The sequence below is a fragment of the Gorilla gorilla genome, chromosome 6 (assembly GCF_029281585.2).
Source record: "Gorilla gorilla gorilla isolate KB3781 chromosome 6, NHGRI_mGorGor1-v2.1_pri, whole genome shotgun sequence".
NCBI lineage: Eukaryota > Metazoa > Chordata > Mammalia > Primates > Hominidae > Gorilla > Gorilla gorilla.
In genome coordinates, this window is record NC_073230.2 from 2,797,307 (window position 1) to 2,822,085 (window position 24,779).

The window sequence follows — 24,779 nt, forward strand, 5'->3', positions numbered from 1 at the left end:
AACATGGAAATATCTACACCGCTATCTGTATAAACATGGAAATATCTACACCGCTCTCTGTATGAACATGGATATATCTACACAGCCATCTGGATGAACATGGAAATATCTACACCGCTATCTGTATGAACATGGAAATATCTACACCGCTGTCTGTGTAAATATGCATACATCTTCACCGCAATCTGTATAAACATGGAAATATCTTCACCGCTATCTGTATGAACATGGAAATGTCTACACCGCTATCTGTTTAAACATGGAAATATCTACACCGCTATCTGCATGAAAATGGAAATATCTACAGAGCTATCTGCATATACATGGAAATATCTACACAGCTATCACTTTACACATGGAAATAACTACACCGCTATCTGCATGAACATGGAAATATCTACACCGCCATCTGTATGAACATGGAAATATCTGCACCGCCATCTGTATGAACATACAAATATCTTCACGGCCGTCTGTATTAAAATGGAGATATCTACACCGCTATCAGTATAAACATGGAAATATCTACACCGCTACCTGTATAAACATGGAAATATCAGCACCGCTATCTGTATGAACATGGAAATATCAGCCCCTCTATCTGTATGAACGTGGAAATACCTACTCCGCTATCTGTATGAACATGGAAATATCTACACCGCTATCTGTATGAACATGGAAATATCTACAACGCCATCTGTTTGAACATGGATATATCTACACAGCCATCTGGATGAACATGGAAATATCTACACCGATATCTGTATGAACATGGAGATAGCTACACCGCTATCTGTATGAACATGGAAATATCTACACCACTATCTGTATGAACATGGAAATATCTACACCGCTATCTGAACATGGAATTATCATCACCGCCATCTGTATGAACATGGATATATCTGTACAGCCATCTGGATGAACATGGAAATATCTACACCGCTATCTGTATGAACATGGAAATAGCTACAGAGCTATCTGTATGAACATGGAAATATCTACACCGCTACCAGTATAAACATGGAAATATCAGCACAGCTATCTGTATGAACATGGAAATATCTACACCGCTATGTGTACGAAGATGGAAATATCTACACCGCTATCTGTATGAACATGGAAATAGCTACACCGCTATCTGTATGAACATGGAAATATCTACACCACTATCTGTATGAACATGGAAATATCTACACCGCTATCTGTATGAACATGGATATATCTACACAGCCATCTGGATGAACATGGAAATATCTACACCGCTATCTGTATGAACATGGAAATAGCTACAGAGCTATCAGTATGAACATGGAAATATCTACACCACTACCAGTATAAACATGGAAATATCAGCACAGCTATCTGTATGAACATGGAAATATCTACACCGCTATGTGTACGAAGATGGAAATATCTACACCGCTATCTGTATGAACATGGAAATAGCTACACCGCTATCTGTATGAACATGGAAATATCTACACAACTATCTGTATGAACATGGAAATATCTACACCGCTATCTGTATGAACATGGATATATCTACACAACCATCTGGATGAACATGGAAATATCTACACCGATATCTGTATGAATATATAAATATCTACACCACTATGTGTGTAAGCATGCTTACATCTTCACCGCTATCTGTATAAACATGGAAATATCTACACCGCTACCTGTTTGAACATGGAAATATCTACACGCTATCTGCATGAAAATGGAAATATCTACACAGCTATCTGCATATAAATGGAAATATCTACACAGCTATCACTTTACACATGGAAATAACTACACCGCTATCTGTATGAACATGGAAATATCTGCACGGCCATCTGTATGAACATATAAATATCTACACCGCCATCTGTATTAAGATGGAGATATCTACACCGCTATCTGTATAAACATGGAAATATCTACAGCGCTATCTGTATAAACATGGAAATATCTACACCGCTATCTGTATAAACATGGAAATATCTACACCGCTACCTGTATAAACATGTAAATAACAGCACCGCTATCTGTATGAACTTGGAAATATATACACCGCTATCTATATGAACATGGAAATATCTACACCGCTGTCTGTATGAACATGGAAATATCTACACCGCTATATGTATGAACATGGAAATATCCACACCGCTATCTGTTTGAACATGGAAATATCTACACCGCTGTCTGCATGAAAATGGAAATATCTACACAGCTATCTGCATATACATGGAAATATCTACACAGCTATCTCTTTACACATGGAAATAACTACACCGCTATCTCTATAAACATGGAAATATCTACACCGCTATCTGTATGAACATGGAAATATCTGCACCGCCATCTGTATGAACATATAAATATCTACACCGCCATCCGTATTAAGAAGCAGATATCTACACCTCTATCTGTATAAACCTGGAAATATCTACACCGCTATCTGTATAAACATGGAAATATCTACACCGCTAACTGTATAAACATGGAAATATCTACACCGCTACCTGTATAAACATGGAAATATCAGCACAGCTATCTGTATGAACTTGGAAATATCTACACCGCTATCTGTACGAGCATGGAAATATATACACCGCTACCTGTATGAACATGGAAATAGCTACACCGCTATCTGTATGAACATGGAAATATCTACACCACTCTCTGTATGAATATGGAAATAACTACACCGCTATCAGTATGAACATGGATATATCTACACAGCCATCTGGATGGACATGGAAATATCTACACCGCTATCTGTATGAGCGTGGAAATATCTACACCGCTATCTGTGTAAACATGCGTACATCTTCAGCGCTATCTGTATAAACATGGAAACATCTACACCGCTATCTGTATGAACATGGAAATATCTACACCGCTATCTGTTTGAACATGGAAATATCTAAACCGCTATCTGCATGAAAATGGAAATATCTACAGAGCTATCTGCATATACATGGAAATATCTACACAGCTATCTCTTTACCAATGGCAATAACTACACCGCTATCTGTATGAACATGGAAATATCTGCACCGCTATCTGTATGAACATGGGTATACCTACACAGCCATCTGGATGAACATGGAAATATCTACACCGCTATCTGTATGAACATGGAAATATCTACACCACTAAGTGTGTAAGCATGCATACATCTTCACCGCTATCGGTATAAACATGGAAATATCTACACCGCTATCTCTATGAACATGGAAATATCTAAACCTCTGTCTGTATGAACATGGAAATATCTACACCGCTATCTGTTTGAACATGGAAATATCTACACCACTCTCTGCATGAAAATGGAAATATCTACACAGCTGCCTGCATATACATGGAAATATCTATACAGCTATCTCTTTACACGTGGAAATAACTACACCGCTATCTCTATAAACATGGAAATATCTACACCGAGATCTGTATGAACATGGAAATATCTTCACTGCCATCTGTATGAATATATAAATATCTACACCGCCATCTGTATTAAGGAGTTATCTACACCGCTATCTGTATAAACATGGAAATATCTACACCGCTACCCGTATAAACATGGAAATATCTACACCGCTATCTGTATAAAAATGGAAATATCAGCACCGCTATCAGTATGAACATGGAAATATCTGCACCGCCATCTGTATGAACATGAAAATATCTACACCGCTATCTGTATGAACATGGAAATATCTACACCGCAATCTGTATGAACTTGTAAATATCTTCACCGCCATCTGTATGAATATGGATATGTCTACACAGCGATCTGGATGAACATGGAAATATCTACACCGCGATCTGCATGAACATGGAAATATCTACACCGCTATCTGTGTAAACATGCATACATTTCACCGCTATCTGTATAAACATGGAAATATCTACACCGCTATATGTATGAACATGGAAATATCTACACCGCTATCTGTATGAACATGGAAATATCTGCACTGCCATCTGTATGAACATATAAATATCTACACCGCCATCTGTATTAAGATGGAGATATCTACACCGCTATCTGTTTGAACATGGAAATTTCTACACTGCTATCTGTATGAACATGGAAATATCTACACCGCTATCTGTATGAACATGGAAATATCTACACCGCTATCTGTATAAACATGGAAATATCTACACAGCCATCTGGATGAACATGGAAATATCTACACCGCTATCTGTGTAAACATGCATACATCTTCACCGCAGTCTGTATAAACATGGAAATATCTACACCGCTGTCTGTATGAACATGGAAGTATCTACACCGCTATCTGTATGAACATGGAAATATCTACATTGCCATCTGTATGAACATGGAAATATCTGCACCGCCATCTGAATGAAATTATAAATATCTACACCGCCATCTGTATTAAGAAGGAGATATCTTCACCGCTATCTGTATAAACTTGGAAATATCAGCACCGCTATCTGTATGAACATGGAAATATCTACACCGCTATCTCTATGAACATGGATATATCTACACCGCTATCTGTATGAACATGGAAATAGCTACACCGCCATCTGTATGAACATGGAAATATCTGCAACGCCATCTGTATGAGCCTCTAAATATCTACACCGCCATCTGTATTAACGAGGAATAATCTACACCGCTATCTGTATAAACATGGAAATATCTACACCGCTGCCTGTATAAACATGGAAATATCTACACCGCTATCTGTATGAACATGGATATATCTACACCGCTATCTGTATGAACATGGATATATCTACACAGCCATCTGGATGAACATGGAAATATCTACACCGCGATCTGTATGAACATGGAAATATCTACACCGCTATCTGTATGAACATGGAAATATCTACACCGCTATCTGTTTGAACATGGAAATATCTACACTGCTATCTGCTTGAAAATGGAAATATCTACTCTGCTATCTGCATATACATGGAAATATCTACACAGCTATCTCTTTACACATGGAAATAACTACACCGCTATCTGTATGAACATAGAAATATCTACACCGCAATCTGTATGAACATGGAAATATCTACACCGCCATCTGTATGAACATGGTAATATCTGCACCGCCATCTGTATGAACATATAAATATCTACACCCCCATCTATATTAAGATGGAAATATCCACAACGCTATCTGTATAAACTTAGCAATAACTACACTGCTATCTGTATAAACATGGAAATATCTACACCGCTATCTGTATAAACATGGAAATATCTACACCGCTGCCTGTATAAACATGGAAATATCAGCACCGATATCTGTATAAACAGGGAAATATCTACACCGCTATCTGTATGAACATGGAAATACCTACACCGCTATCTCCATGAACATGGAAAGAGCTACACTGCTATCTGTATGAACATGGAAATATCTACACCACTACCTGTATGAACATGGAAATATCTACACAGCTCTCTGTATGAACATGGATATATCTACACAGCTATCTGGATGAACATGGAAATATCTACACCGCCATCTGGATGAACATGGAAATATCTACACCGCTATCTGTATGAACATGGAAATATCTACACCGCTCTCTGAGTAAATATGCATACATCTTCACCGCAATCTGTATAAACTTGGAAATATCTACACCGCAATCTGTATGAACATGGAAATATCTACACGCTATCTGTTTGAACATGGAAATATCTACACCGCTATCTGCATGAAAATGGAAATATCTACATAGCTATCTGCATATATCTGGAAATATCTACACAGCTATCTCTTTACACATGGAAATAACTACACCGCTATCTCTATGAACATGGAAATATCTACACCGCCATCTGTATGAACATGGAAATATCTGCAAGGCCATCTGTATGAACATGGAAATATCTACACCGCTATCTGTATAAACATGGAAATATCAACACCGCTATCTGTATGAATATGGAAATATCCACACCGCCATCTGTATGAACATGGAAATATCTGCACCGCCATCTGTATGAACATATAATTATCTACACCGCCATCTGTATTAAGAAGGAGATATCTACACCGCTATCTGTATAAACATGGATATATCTACACCGCTCTCTGTATAAACATGGAAATATCTACACTGCTACCTGTATAAACATGGAAATATCTACACCGCTACCTGTAGAAACATGGAAATATCAGCACCGCTATCTGTATGAACATGGAAATATCAGCCCCTCTATCTGTATGAACATGGATATATCTACACCGCTATCTCTATAAACATGGAAATATCTACACCGCTGTCTGTTTGAACATGGAAATATCTAAACCGCAATCTGCATGAAAATGGAAATATCCACACAGCTATCTGCATATACATGGAAATATCTACACAGCTATCTCTTTACACATGGAAATAACTACACCGCTATCTGTATAAACAAGGAAATATCTTCAACGCCATCTGGATGAACATGGATATATCTAAACAGCCTCCTGGATGAACATGGAAATATCTAAACTGCTATCTGTATGAACATGGAAATATCTGCACCGCTATCTGTATCAACATGGAAATACATACACCGCTATCTGTATGAACATGGAAATAGCTACAACTCTATCTGTAAGAACATGGAAATATTTACACCGCTATCTGTATGGACAAGGAAATATCTTCACCGCAATCGGTATGAACATGGATATATCTACGCAGCCATCTGTATGAACATGGATATATCTACACCGCTATCTGTATGAAAATGGAAATATCTACACCGCTATCTGAATGAACATGGATATATCTGCACAGCCCTCTGTATGAACATGGAAATCTCCACACCGCTATCTGTGTAAACATGCATACATCTTCACCGCTCTCTGCATAAACTTGGAAATATCTACACCGCTATCTGTATGAACATGGAAATATATACACCTCTATCTGAAGATGGAAATATATACACCACTCTCTGCATGAAAATGGAAATATCTACACAGCTATCTGCATATACATGGAAATATCTACAAAGCTATCTCTTTACACATGGAAATAACTACACCGCTATCTGTATGAACATGGAAACATCTACACCGCCATCTGTATGAACATGGAAATATCTGCACCGCCATCTGTATGAACATATAAATATCTACTCCGCCATCAGTATTAAGATGGAAATATCTACACTGCTATCTGAATAAACATGGAAATATCTACACTGCTACCTGTATAAACATGGAAACATCAGCACCGCTATCTGCATAAACATGGAAATCTCAGCACCGCTATCTGTATGAACATGGAAATATCTACACCGCTATCTGTATGAACATGGAATTATCTACACCGCTATCTGTATGAACATGGAAACATCTTCACCGCTATTTGTATGAACATGGAAATATCTACACCGCTATATGTTTGAACATTTAAATATCTACACCGCTATCTGTATGAAAATGGAAATATCTACAAAGCAATCTGCATATACATGGAAATATCTACACAGCTATCTCTTTACACATGGAAATAACTACACCGCTATATCTATAAACATGGAAATATCTACACCGCCATCTGTATGAAAATGGAAATATCTGCACCGCCATCTGTATGAACATATAAATATCTACACCGCCATCTGTATTAAGAAGGAGATATCTAAACCGCTATCTGTATATACATGGAAATACCTACACTGCTGCCTGTATAAACATGGAAATATCAGCACTGCTATCTGTATGAACATGGAAATATCTACACGGCAACCTGTATGAACATGAAAATATCTACACCGCTATCTGTATGAACATGGAAATATCTACACCGCTATCTGTATGAACATGGAAATATCTACACCGCTATCTGTATGAACATGGAAATATCTACACCGCTATCTGTATGAACATGGAAATATCTACACCGCTATCTGTATAAACATGGAAATATCTACACCGCTATCTGTATAAACAAGGAAATATCAGCACTGCTATATGTATGAACATGGAAATATCTACACCGCATCCTGTATGAACATGGAAATATCTACACCGCTATCTGTATGAACATGGAAATATCTACACCGCTATCTGTATGAACATGGAAATATCTACACCGCTATCTGTATGAACATGGAAATATCTACACCGCTATCTGTATGAACATGGAAATATCTACACCGCTATCTGTATAAACATGGAAATATCTACACCGCTATCTGTATGAACATGGAAATATCTACACCGCCATCTGTATGAACATGGAAATATCTGCAACGCCATCTGTATGAACATATAAATATCTACACCGCCATCTGTATTAAGGTGGAGATATCTACACCGCTATCTGAATAAACATGGAAATATCTACACCGCAATCTGTTTGAACATGGAAATATCTAAACTGCTATCTGCATGAAAATAGAAATACCTACACAGCTATCTGCATATACATGGAAATATCTACAAATCTATCTCTATACACATGGAAATAACTACACCGCTATCTCTATAAACATGGAAATATCTACACCGCCATCTGTATTAACATGGAAATAAGTGCACCGCCATCTGTATGAACATATAAATATCTACACCGCCATCTGTATTAAGATGGAGATATCTTCACTGCTATCTGTATAAACTTGGAAATATCAGCACAGCTATCTGTATGAACATGGAAATATCTACACCGCTATCTCTACGAACATGGATATATCTACACCGCTATCTGTATGAACATGGAAATAGCTACACCGCCATCTGTATGAACATGGAAATAACTGCAACGCCATCTGTATGAGCCTCTAAATATCTACACCGCCATCTGTATTAACAAGGAGATATCTACACCGCTATCTGTATAAACATGGAAATATCTACTACGCTGCCTGTATAAACATGGAAATATCTACACCGCTATCTGTATGAACATGGATATATCTACACCGCTATCTGTATGAACATGGATATATCTACACAGCCATCTGGATGAACATGGAAATATCTACACCGCCGTCTGTATGAACATGGAAATATCTACACCGCTATCTGTATGAACATGGAAATATCTACACCGCTCTCTGTTTGAACATGGAAAAATCTACACCGCTACCTGCTTGAAAATGGAAATATCTACTCTGCTATCTGCATATACATGGAAATATCTACACAGCTATCTCATTAAACATGGAAATAACTACACCGCTATCTGTATGAACATGGAAATATCTACACCGCTATCTGTATGAACATGGAAATATCTGCACATCCATCTGTATGAACATATAAATGTCTACACAGCCATCTGTATTAAGATGGAGATATCTACACCGCTATCTGCATAAACATGGAAATATCTACACCGCTATCTGTATAAACATGGAAATATCTATACCGCTATCTGTATAAACATGGAAATATCTACACCGCTACCTGTATAAACATGGAAATATCATCACCGCTATCTGTATGAACATGGAAATATCTACACAGCTATCCGGATGAACATGGAAATATCTACACCACTATCTGTATGAACATGGAAATAGCCACACCGCTATCCGTATGAACATGGAAATATCTACACTGCTATCTGTATAAACATGGAAATATCTACACCTCTACCTGTATAAACATGGAAATATCAGAACTGCTATCTGTATGGACATGGAAATATCAGCCCCTCTATCTGTATGAACATGGAAATATCTACACCGCTATCTCTATTAACATGGAAATATCTACACCGCTATCTGTTTGAACATGGAAATATCTAAACCACTATCTGCATGAAAATGGAAATATCTACACAGCTATCTGCATATACATGGAAATATCTACACAGCTATCTCTTTACACATGGAAATAACTACACAGTTATCTGTATGAACATGGAAATATCTACACCGCTATCTGTATGAACATGGAGATATCTACACCGCTATCTGTATGAACATGGAAATATCTACACCGCAATCTGTATGAACATGGAAATATCTTCACCGCCATCTGTATGAATATGGATATGTCTACACAGCGATCTGGATGAACATGGAAATATCTACACCGCGATCTGTATGAACATGGAAATATCTACACCGCTACCTGTGTAAACATGCATACATTTCACCGCTATCTGTATAAACATGGAAATATCTACACCGCTATCTGTATGAACATGGAAATATCTACACCGCTATCTGTATGAACATGGATATATCTACACAGCCATGTGGATGAACATAGAAATATCTACACCGCTATCTGTTTGAACATGGAAATATCTAAACCGCTATCTGCATGAAAATAGAAATATCTACACAGCTCTCTGCATATACATGGAAATATCTACAAACCTATCTCTTTACAAATGGATATAACTACACCGCTATCTCTATAAACATGGAAATATCTACACCGCCATCTGTATGAACATGGAAATATCTGCACTGCCATCTGTATCAACATATAAATATCTACACCGCCATCTGTATTAAGATGGAGATATCTACACCGCTATCTGTTTGAACATGGAAATATCTACACTGCTATCTGTATGAACATGGAAATATCTACACCGCTATCTGTATGAACATGGAAATATCTAAACCGCTACCTGTATAAACATGGAAATATCAGCACCGCTACCTGTATAAACATGGAAATATCAGCACCGCTATCTGTATGAACATGGAAATATCTACACAACTATCTGTATGAACATGGAAATATCTACACCGCTAGATGTATAAACATGGAATTATCTTCACTGCCATCTGTATGAACATGGATATGTCTACACAGCCATCTGGATGAACATGGAAATATCTACACCGCTATCTGTATTAACATGGAAATAGCTACACCGCTATCTATATGAACATGAAAATATCTGCACCGCCATCTGTATGAACATGGATATATCAACACAGCCATCTGGAAGAACATGGAAATATCTACACCGCTATCTGTATAAACATGCATACATCTTCACCGCTATCTGTATAAACATGGAAATATCTACACTGCTATCTGCATGAACATGGAAATATCTACACCGCTATCTGAACATGGAAATATCTACACCGCTATCTGCATGAAAATGGAAATATCTACACCACTAAGTGTGTAAGCATGCATACATCTTCACCGCTATCTGTATAAACACGGAAATATCTACACCGCTATCTGTTTGAACATGGAAATATCTAAACCGCTATCTTCACGAAAATGGAAATATCTACACAGCTATCTGCATATACAAAGAAATATCTACACAGCTATTTCTTTACACATGGAAATAACTACACCGCTATCTGTATGAACATGGAAATATCTGCACGGCCACCTGTATGAACATATTAATATCTACACCGCCATCTGTATTAAGATGGAGATATCTACACCGCTATCTGTATAAACATGGAAATATCTACACCGCTATCTGTTTGAACATGGAAATATCTAAACCGCTATCTTCACGAAAATGGAAATATCTACACAGCTATCTGCATATACAAAGAAATATCTACACAGCTATTTCTTTACACATGGAAATAACTACACCGCTATCTGTATGAACATGGAAATATGTGCACGGCCACCTGTATGAACATATTAATATCTACACCGCCATCTGTATTAAGATGGAGATATCTACACCGCTATCTGTATAAACATGGAAATATCTACCGCGCTATCTGTATAAACATGGAAATATCTACACCGCTATCTGTATAAACATGGAAATATCTAAACCGCTACCTGTATAAACATGGAAATATCAGCACCGCTACCTGTATAAACATGGAAATATCAGCACCGCTATCTGTATGAACATGGAAATATCTACACCACTATCTGTATGAACATGGAAATATCTACACCGCTAGATGTATAAACATGGAATTATCTTCACTGCCATCTGTATGAACATGGATATGTCTACACAGCCATCTGGATGAACATGGAAATATCTACACCGCTATCTGTATGAACATGGAAATAGCTACACCGCTATCTGTATGAACATGAAAATATCTGCACCGCCATCTTTATGAACATATAAATATCTACACCGCCATCCGTATTAAGAAGCAGATATCTACACCTCTATCTGTATTAACCTGGAAATATCTACACCGCTATCTGTATAAACATGGAAATATCTACACCGCTATCTGTATAAACATGGAAATATCTACACCGCTGTCTGTATGAATATGGAAATAACTACACCGCTATCTGTATGAACATGGATATATCTACACAGCCATCTGGATGAACATGGAAATATCTACACCGCTATCTGTATGAGCGTGGAAATATCTACACCGCTATCTGTGTAAACATGCATACATCTTCAGCGCTATCTGTATAAACATGGAAATATCTACACCGCTATCTGTATGAACATGGAAATATCTACACCGCTATCTGTTTGAACATGGAAATATCTAAACCGCTATCTGCATGAAAATGGGAATATCTACACAGCTATCTGCAAATACATGGAAATATCTACACAGCTATCTCTTTACACATGGAAATAACTACACCGCTATCTGTATGAACATGGAAATATCTGCACCGCCATCTGTATGTACATAGAAATATCTACTCCGCCAGCTGTATTAAGATGGAGATATCTACACCGCTATCTGTATAAACATGGAAATATCTACACCGCTATCTGTATAAACATGGAAATATCTACACCGCTATTTGTATAAACATGGAAATAACTACACCGCTACCTGTATAAACTTGGAAATATCAGCACCGCTATCTGTATGAACATGGAAATATCTACACCGCTATCTGTATTAACATGGAAATATCTACACCGCTATCTGTATGAACATGGATATATATACACCGCTATCTGTATGAACATGGAAATATCTACACCGCAATCTGTTTGAACATGGAAATATCTACACCGCTATCTGCATGAAAATGGAAATATCTACACAGCTATCTGCATATACATGGAAATATCTACACAGCTATCTCTTTGCACATGGAATTAACTACACCGCTATCTCTATTAACATGGAAATATCTACACCGCCATCTGTATGAACATGGAAATATCTTCACCGCCATCTGTATGAACATATAAATATCTACACCGCCATCTGTATTAAGAAGGAAAAATCTACACTGCTAACTGTATAAACATGGAAATATCTACACCGCTATCTGTATAAACATGGAAATATCTACACCGCTATCTGTATAAACATGGAAATATCAGCACCGATATCTGTATGAACATGGAAATATCTGCACCGCTATCTGTATGAACATGGAAATATCTACACCGCTATCTGTAGGAACATGGAAATATATTCACCACCATCTGTATGAACATGGATATATCTACACAGCCATCTGTATGAACATGGAAATATCTACACCGCTATCTGTATGAACATGGAAATATCTACGCCGCTATCTGTATGAACATGGAAATATCTTCACCGCAATCTGTATGAACATAGATATGTCTACACAGCCATCTGGATGAACATGGAAATATCTACACCGCGATCTGTATGAACATGGAAATATCTACACCGCTATCTGTGTAAACATGCATACGTTTCACCGCTATCTGTATAAACATGGAAATATCTACACCGCTATCTGTATGAACATGGAAATATCTACACCACTATCTGTTTGAACATGGAAATATCTAAACCGCTATCTGCATGAAAATGGAAATATCTACACAGCTATCTGCATATGCATGTAAATATCTACACAGCTATCTCTTTACACACGGAAAAAACTAAACCGCTATCTGTATGAAGATGGAAATACCTTCACCGCCATCTGTATGAACATGGATATATCAACACAGCCATCTGGAAGAACATGGAAATATCTACACCGCTATCTGTATAAACATGCATACATCTTCACCGCTATCTGTATAAACATGGAAATATCTACACTGCTATCTGCATGAACATGGAAATATCTACACCGCTATCTGAACATGGAAATATCTACACCGCTATCTGCATGAAAATGGAAATATCTACACCACTAAGTGTGTAAGCATGCATACATCTTCACCGCTATCTGTATAAACACGGAAATATCTACACCGCTATCTGTTTGAACATGGAAATATCTAAACCGCTATCTTCATGAAAATGGAAATATCTACACAGCTATCTGCATATACAAAGAAATATCTACACAGCTATTTCTTTACACATGGAAATAACTACACCGCTATCTGTATGAACATGGAAATATCTGCACGGCCACCTGTATGAACATATTAATATCTACACCGCCATCTGTATTAAGATGGAGATATCTACACCGCTATCTGTATAAACATGGAAATATCTACAGTGCTATCTGTATAAACATGGAAATATCTACACCGCTATCTGTATAAACATGGAAATATCTACACCGCTACCTGTATAAACATGGAAATATCAGCACCGCTACCTGTATAAACATGGAAATATCAGCACCGCTATCTGTATGAACATGGAAATATCTACACCACTATCTGTATGAACATGGAAATATCTACACCGCTAGATGTATAAACATGGAATTATCTTCACTGCCATCTGTATGAACATGGATATGTCTACACAGCCATCTGGATGAACATGGAAATATCTACACCGCTATCTGTATGAACATGGAAATAGCTACACCGCTATCTGTATGAACATGAAAATATCTGCACCGCCATCTGTATGAACATATAAATATCTACACCGCCATCCGTATTAAGAAGCAGATATCTACACCTCTATCTGTATTAACCTGGAAATATCTACACCGCTATCTGTATAAACATGGAAATATCTACACCGCTATCTGTATAAACATGGAAATATCTACACCGCTATCTGTATGAATATGGAAATAACTACACCGCTATCTGTATGAACATGGATATATCTACACAGCCATCTGGATGAACATGGAAATATCTACACCGCTATCTGTATGAGCGTGGAAATATCTACACCGCTATCAGTGTAAACATGCATACATCTTCAGCGCTATCTGTATAAACATGGAAATATCTACACCGCTATCTGTATGAACATGGAAACATCTACACCGCTATCTGTTTGAACATGGAAATATCTAAACCGCTATCTGCATGAAAATGGGAATATCTACACAGCTATCTGCATATTCATGGAAATATCTACACAGCTATCTCTTTACACATGGATATAACTACACCGCTATCTGTATGAACATGGAAATATCTGCACCGCCATCTGTATGTACATTGAAATATCTACTCCGCCAGCTGTATTAAGATGGAGATATCTACACCGCTATCTGTATAAACATGGAAATATCTACACCGCAATCTGTATGAACATAGATATGTCTACACAGCCATCTGGATGAACATGGAAATATCTACACCGCGATCTGTATGAACATGGAAATATCTACACCGCTATCTGTGTAAACATGCATACGTTTCACCGCTATCTGTATAAACATGGAAATATCTACACCGCTATCTGTATGAACATGGAAATATCTACACCGCTATCTGTTTGAACATGGAAATATCTAAACCGCTAAATTCATGAAAATAGAAATATCTACACAGCTATCTACATATACATGGAAATATCTAGAAACAAATCTCTTTACCCATGGAAATAACTACACCGCTATCTCTATAAACATGGATATATCTACACCGCCATCTGTACGAACATGGAAATATCTGCACTGCCATCTGTATGAACATATAAATATCTACACCGCCATCTGTATTAAGATGGAGATATCTTCACCGCTATCTGTATAAACTTGGAAATATCTACACCGCCATCTTTATAAACCTGGAAATATGTACACAGCTATCTGTATAAAGATGGAAATATCTACACCGCTACCAGTATAAACATGGAAATATCAGCACCACTATCTGTATGAACATGGAAATATCTACACTGCTATCTCTATGAACATGGAAATATCTACACCGCTATCTGCATGAACATGGAAATAGCTACACCGCTATCTGTAAGAACAGTGAAATATCTACACCTCTATCTGTATGAACATGGAAATATCTACACCGCTATCTGTATGAACATGGAAATATCTACACAGCCATCTGGATGAACATGGAAATATCTACACCGCTATCTGCATGAACATGGAAATATCTACACCGCTGTCTGTGTAAACATGCATACATCTTCACTGCAATCGGTATAAGCATGGAAATATCTACAACGCTATCTGTATGAACACGGAAATATCTACACCGCTATCTGTTTGAACATGGAAATATCTAAACCGCTATCAGCATGAAAATAGAAATATCTACACAGCTATCTGCATATACATGGAAATATCTACACAGCTATCTCTTTACACATGGAAATAACTACACCGCTATCTGTATGAACATGGAAATATCTACACCGCCATCTGTATGAACATGGAAATATCTGCACCGCCATCTGAATGAACACATAAATATCTACAGCGCCATCTGTATTAAGATGGAAATATCTACACCGCTATCTGTATAAACCTGGAAATATCCACATCGCTATCTGTATAAACATGGAAATATCTACACTGCTACCTGTATAAACATGGAAATATCTACACCACTACCTGTATAAACATGGAAATATCAGCACCGCTATCTGTATGAACATGGAAATATCAGCCCCTCTATCTGTATGAATATGGAAATATCTACACCGCTATCTCTATGAACATGGAAATATCTACACCGCCATCTGTATGAACATGGATATATCTACACAGCCATCTGGATGAACATGGAAATATCTACACCGGTATCTGTATGAACAAGAAAATATCTACACCGCTATCTGTATGAACATGGAAATACATACACCGCTATCTGTATGAACATGGAAATAGCTACACCGCTATCTGTATGGACATGGAAATTTCTTCACCGCCATCTGGATGAACATGGATATATCTACACAGCCATCTGGATGAACATGGAAATATCTACACCGCTATCTGTATGAACATGGAAATATCTACACCGCTATCTGCATGAACATGGAAATATCTACACCGCTATCTGTATGAACATGGAAATATCCACACCGCTATCTGTATGAACATGGAAATATCTACACCGCTATCTGTTTGAACATGGAAATATCTACACCGCTGTCAGCATGAAAATGGAAATATCTACACAGCTATCTGCATATACATGGAAATATCTACACAGCTGTCTCTTTACACATGGAAATAACTACACCGCTATCTCTATAAACATGGAAATATCTACTCCGCCATCTGTATGAACATGGAAATATCTGCACCGGCATGTGTATGAGCATATAAATATCTGCACCGCCATCTGTATTAAAAAGGAGATATCTACACCGCTATCTGTATAAACATGGAAATATCTACACCGCTATCTGTATAAACATGGAAATATCTACTCCGCTATCTGTATAAACATGGAAATATCAGCACCGCTATCAGTGTGAACATGGAAACATCTACACCGCTATCTGTATGAACATGGAAATATCTACACCGCTGTCTGTATGAACATGGAAATATCTTCACCGCCATCTGTATGAACATGGATACATCTACACAGCCATCTGTATGAACATGGAAATATCCACACCGCGATCTGTATGAACATGGAAATATCTACACCGCTATCTTTGTAAACATGCGTACATCTTCACCGCTATCTATATAAACATGGAAATATCTACACCGCTATCTGTATGAACATGGAAATATCTACACCGCAATCTGTTTGAACATGGAAATATCTAAACTGCGATCTGCATGAAAATAGAAATATATACACAGCTATCTGCATATACATGGAAATATCTACAAAGCTATCTCTTTACACATGGAAATAACTACACCACTATCTCTATAAACTTGGAAATATCTACACCGCCATCTGAATGAACATGGAAATATCTGCACCGCCATCTGTATGAACATATAAATATCTACACCGCCATCTGTATTAAGATGGAGATATCTTCACCGCTATCTGTAGATACTTGGAAATATCTACACAGCTATCTGTATAAACATGGACATATCTTCACCGCTATCTGTATAAACATGGAAATATCTACACCGCTACCAGTATAAACATGGAAATATCAGCACCGCTATCTGTATGAACATGGAAATATCTACCCCGCTATCTCTATGAACATGGAAATATCTACACCGCTATCTGTATGAACATGGAAATAGCTACACCGCTATCTGTATGAACATGGAAATATCTACACCACTATCTGAATGAACATGGAAATATCTACACCGCTATCTGTATGAACATGGAAATATCTACACCGCTATCTGTGTAAATATGCATACATCTTCACCGCAATCTGTATAAACATGGAAATATCTTCACCGCTATCTGTATGAACATGGAAATGTCTACACCGCTATCTGTTTAAACATGGAAATATCTACACCGCTATCTGCATGAAAATGGAAATATCTACAGAGCTATCTGCATATACATGGAAATATCTACACAGCTATCTCTTTACACATGGAAATAACTACACCGCTATCTGTATGAACATGGAAATATCTACACCGCCATCTGTATGAACATGGAAATATCTGCACCGCCATCTGTATGAACATACAAATATCTTCACGGCCGTCTGTATTAAAATGGAGATATCTACAGCGCTATCAGTATAAACATGGAAATATCTACACCGCTATCTATATAAACATGGAAATAACAACACCACTATCTGTATAAACATGGAAATATCTACACCGCTACCTGTATAAACATGGAAATATCAGCACCGCTATCTGTATGAACATGGAAATATCAACCCCTCTATCTGTATGAACGTGGAAATACCTACTCCGCTATCTGTATGAACATGGAAATATCTACACCGCTATCTGTATGAACATGGAAATATCTACAACGCCATCTGTTTGAAAATGGATATATCTACACAGCCATCTGGATGAACATGGAAATATCTACACCGATATCTGTATGAACATGGAAATAGCTACACCGCTATCTGTATGAACATGGAAATATCTACACCACAATCTGTATGAACATGGAAATATCTAAACTGCTATCTGTATGAACATGGAATTATCATCACCGCCATCTGTATGAACATGGATATATCTGTACAGCCATCTGGATGAACATGGAAATATCTACACCGCTATCTGTATGAACATGGAAATAGCTACAGAGCTATCTGTATGAACATGGAAATATCTACACCGCTACCTGTATAAACATGGAAATATCAGCACAGCTATCTGTATGAACATGGAAATATCTGCACCGCTATGTGTACGAAGATGGAAATATCTACACCGCTATCTGTATGAACATGGAAATAGCTACACCGCTATCTGTATGAACATGGAAATATCTACACACTATCTGTATGAACATGGAAATATCTACACCGCTATCTGTATGAACATGGATATATCTACACAGCCATCTGGATGAACATGTAAATATCTACACCGCTATCTGTATGAACATGGAAATATCTACACCACTAAGTGTGTAAGCATGCATACATCTTCACCGCTATCTGTATAAACATGGAAATATGTACACCGCTATCTGTTTGAACATGGAAATATCTAAACCGCTATCTGCATGAAAATGGAAATATCTACACAGCTATCTGCATATACAAGGAAATATCTACACAGCTATTTCTTTACACATGGAAATAACTACACCGCTATCTGTATGAACATGGAAATATCTGCACGGCCACCTGTATGAACATATTAATATCTACACCGCCATCTGTATTAAGATGGAGATATCTACACCGCTATCTGTATAAACATGGAAATATCTACAGCGCTATCTGTATAAACATGGAAATATCTACACCGCTATCTGTATAAACATGGAAATATCTACACCGCTACCTGTATAAACATGGAAATATCAGCAACGCTACCTGTATAAACATGGAAATATCAGCACTGCTATCTGTATGAACATGGAAATATCTACACCACTATCTGTATGAACATGGAAATATCTACACCGCTAGATGTATAAACATGGAATTATCTTCACTGCCATCTGTATGAACATGGATATATCTACACAGCCATCTGGATGAACATGGAAATATCTACACCGCTATCTGTATGAACATGGAAATATCTACACCGCTATCTGTATGAACATGGAAATATCTTCACCGCAATCTGTATGAACATAGATATGTCTACACAGCCATCTGGATGAACATGGAAATATCTACACCGCGATCTGTATGAACATGGAAATATCTACACCTCTATCTGTGTAAACATGCATACGTTTCACCGCTATCTGTATAAACATGGAAATATCTACACCGCTATCTGTATGAACATAGAAATATCTACACCGCTATCTGTTTGAACATGGAAATATCTAAACCGCTAAATGCATGAAAATAGAAATATCTACACAGCTATCTACATATACATGGAAATATCTACAAACCAATCTCTTTACACATGGAAATAACTACACCGCTATCTCTATAAACATGGATATATCTACACCGCCATCTGTACGAACATGGAAATATCTGCACTGCCATCTGTATGAACATATAAATATCTACACCGCCATCTGTATTAAGATGGAGATATCTTCACCGCTATCTGTATAAACTTGGAAATATCTACACCGCCATCTTTATAAACCTGGAAATATCTACACCGCTATCTGTATAAAGATGGAAATATCTACACCGCTACCAGTATAAACATGGAAATATCAGCACCACTATCTGTATGAACATGGAAATATCTACACTGCTATCTCTATGAACATGGAAATATCTACACCGCTATCTGCATGAACATGGAAATAGCTACACCGCTATCTGTAAGAACAGTGAAATATCTACACCTCTATCTGTATGAACATGGAAATATCTACACCGCTATCTGTATGAACATGGAAATATCTACACAGACATCTGGATGAACATGGAAATATCTACACCGCTATCTGCATGAACATGGAAATATCTACACCGCTGTCTGTGTAAACATGCATACATCTTCACTGCAATCGGTATAAGCATGGAAATATCTACAACGCTATCTGTATGAACACGGAAATATCTACACCGCTATCTGTTTGAACATGGAAATATCTAAACCGCTATCAGCATGAAAATAGAAATATCTACACAGCTATCTGCATATACATGGAAATATCTACACAGCTATCTCTTTACACATGGAAATAACTACACCGCTATCTGTATGAACATGGAAATATCTACACCGCCATCTGTATGAACATGGAAATATCTGCACCGCCATCTGAATGAACACATAAATATCTACAGCGCCATCTGTATTAAGATGGAAATATCTACACCGCTATCTGTATAAACCTGGAAATATCCACATCGCTATCTGTATAAACATGGAAATATCTACACTGCTACCTGTATAAACATGGAAATATCTACACCACTACCTGTATAAACATGGAAATATCAGCACCGCTATCTGTATGAACATGGAAATATCAGCCCCTCTATCTGTATGAATATGGAAATATCTACACCGCTATCTCTATGAACATGGAAATATCTACACCGCCATCTGTATGAACATGGATATATCTACACAGCCATCTGGATGAACATGGAAATATCTACACCGCTATCTGTATGAACAAGGAAATATCTACACCGCTATCTGTATGAACATGGAAATACATACACCGCTATCTGTATGAACATGGAAATAGCTACACCGCTATCTGTATGGACATGGAAATTTCTTCACTGCCATCTGGATGAACATGGATATATCTACACAGCCATCTGGATGAACATGGAAATATCTACACCGCTATCTGTATGAACATGGAAATATCTACACCGCTATCTGCATGAACATGGAAATATCTACACCGCTATCTGTATGAACATGGAAATATCCACACCGCTATCTGTATGAACATGGAAATATCTACACCGCTATCTGTTTGAACATGGAAATATCTACACCGCTGTCAGCATGAAAATGGAAATATCTACACAGCTATCTGCATATACATGGAAATATCTACACAGCTGTCTCTTTACACATGGAAATAACTACACCGCTATCTCTATAAACATGGAAATATCTACTCCGCCATCTGTATGAACATGGAAATATCTGCACCGGCATGTGTATGAGCATATAAATATCTGCACCGCCATATGTATTAAAAAGGAGATATCTACACCGCTATCTGTATAAACAAGGAAATATCTACACCGCTATCTGTATAAACATGGAAATATCAACTCCGCTATCTGTATAAACATGGAAATATCAGCACCGCTATCAGTGTGAACATGGAAACATCTACACCGCTATCTGTATGAACATGGAAATATCTACACCGCTGTCTGTATGAACATGGAAATATCTTCACCGCCATCTGTATGAACATGGATACATCTACACAGCCATCTCTATGAACATGGAAATATCTACACCGCTATCTGTATGAACATGGAAATATCTACACCGCTGTCTTTGTAAACATGCGTACATCTTCACCGCTATCTATATAAACATGGAAATATCTACACCGCTATCTGTATGAACATGGAAATATCTACACCGCAATCTGTTTGAACATGGAAATATCTAAACTGCTATCTGCATGAAAATAGAAATATATACACAGCTATCTGAATATACATGGAAATATCTACAAAGCTATCTCTTTACACATGGAAATAACTACACCACTATCTCTATAAACATGGAAATATCTACACCGCCATCTGAATGAACATGGAAATATCTGCACCGCCATCTGTATGAACATATAAATATCTACACCGCCATCTGTATTAAGATGGAGATATCTTCACCGCTATCTGTAGAAACTTGGAAATATCTACACAGCTATCTGTATAAACATGGACATATCTTCACCGCTGTCTGTATAAACATGGAAATATCTACACCGCTACCTGTATAAACATGGAAATATCAGCACCGCTATCTGTATGAACACGGAAATATCTACCCCGCTATCTCTATGAACATGGAAATATCTACACCGCTATCTGTATGAACATGGAAATAGCTACACCGCTATCTGTATGAACATGGAAATATCTACACCACTATCTGAATGAACATGGAAATATCTACACTGCTATCTGTATGAACATGGAAATATCTACACCACTATCTGAATGAACATGGAAATATCTACACCGCTATCTGTATGAACATGGAAATATCTACACCGCTATCTGTGTAAATATGCATACATCTTCACCGCAATCTGTATAAACATGGAGATATCTACACCGCTATCAGTATAAACATGGAAATATCTACACCGCTATCTATATAAACATGGAAATAACTACACCACTATCTGTATAAACATGGAAATATCTACACCGCTACCTGTATAAACATGGAAATATCAGCACCGCTATCTGTATGAACATGGAAATATCAACCCCTCTATCTGTATGAACGTGGAAATACCTACTCCGCTATCTGTATGAACATGGAAATATCTACACCGCTATCTGTATGAACATGGAAATATCTACAACGCCATCTGTTTGAAAATGGATATATCTACACAGCCATCTGGATGAACATGGAAATATCTACACCGATATCTGTATGAACATGGAAATAGCTACACCGCTATCTGTATGAACATGGAAATATCTACACCACAGTCTGTATGAACATGGAAATATCTACACTGCTATCTGTATGAACATGGAATTATCATCACCGCCATCTGTATGAACATGGATATATCTGTACAGCCATCTGGATGAACATGGAAATATCTACACCGCTATCTGTATGAACATGGAAATAGCTACAGAGCTATCTGTATGAACATGGAAATATCTACACCGTTACCTGTATAAACATGGAAATATCAGCACAGCTATCTGTATGAACATGGAAATATCTGCACCGCTATGTGTACGAAGATGGAAATATCTACACCGCTATCTGTATGAACATGGAAATAGCTACACCGCTATCTGTATGAATATGGAAATATCTACACCACTATCTGTATGAACATGGAAATATCTACACCGCTATCTGTATGAACATGGATATATCTACACAGCCATCTGGATGAACATGGAAATATCTACACCGCTATCTGCATGAACATGGAAATATCTACACCACTAAGTGTGTAAGCATGCATACATCTTCACCGCTATCTGTATAAACACGGAAATATCTACACCGCTATCTGTTTGAACATGGAAATATCTAAACCGCTATCTGCATGAAAATGGAAATATCTACACAGCTATCTGCATATACAAAGAAATATCTACACAGCTATTTCTTTACACATGGAAATAACTACACCGCTATCTGTATGAACATGGAAATATCTGCACGGCCACCTGTATGAACATATTAATATCTACCCCGCCATCTGTATTAAGATGGAGATATCTACACCGCTATCTGTATAAACATGGAAATATCTACAGCGCTTTCTGTATAAACATGGAAATATCTACACCGCTATCTGTATAAACATGGAAATATCTACACCGCTACCTGTATAAACATGGAAATATCAGCACCGCTACCTGTATAAACATGGAAATATCAGCACCGCTATCTGTATGAACATGGAAATATCTACACCACTATCTGTATGAACATGGAAATATCTACACCGCTAGATGTATAAACATG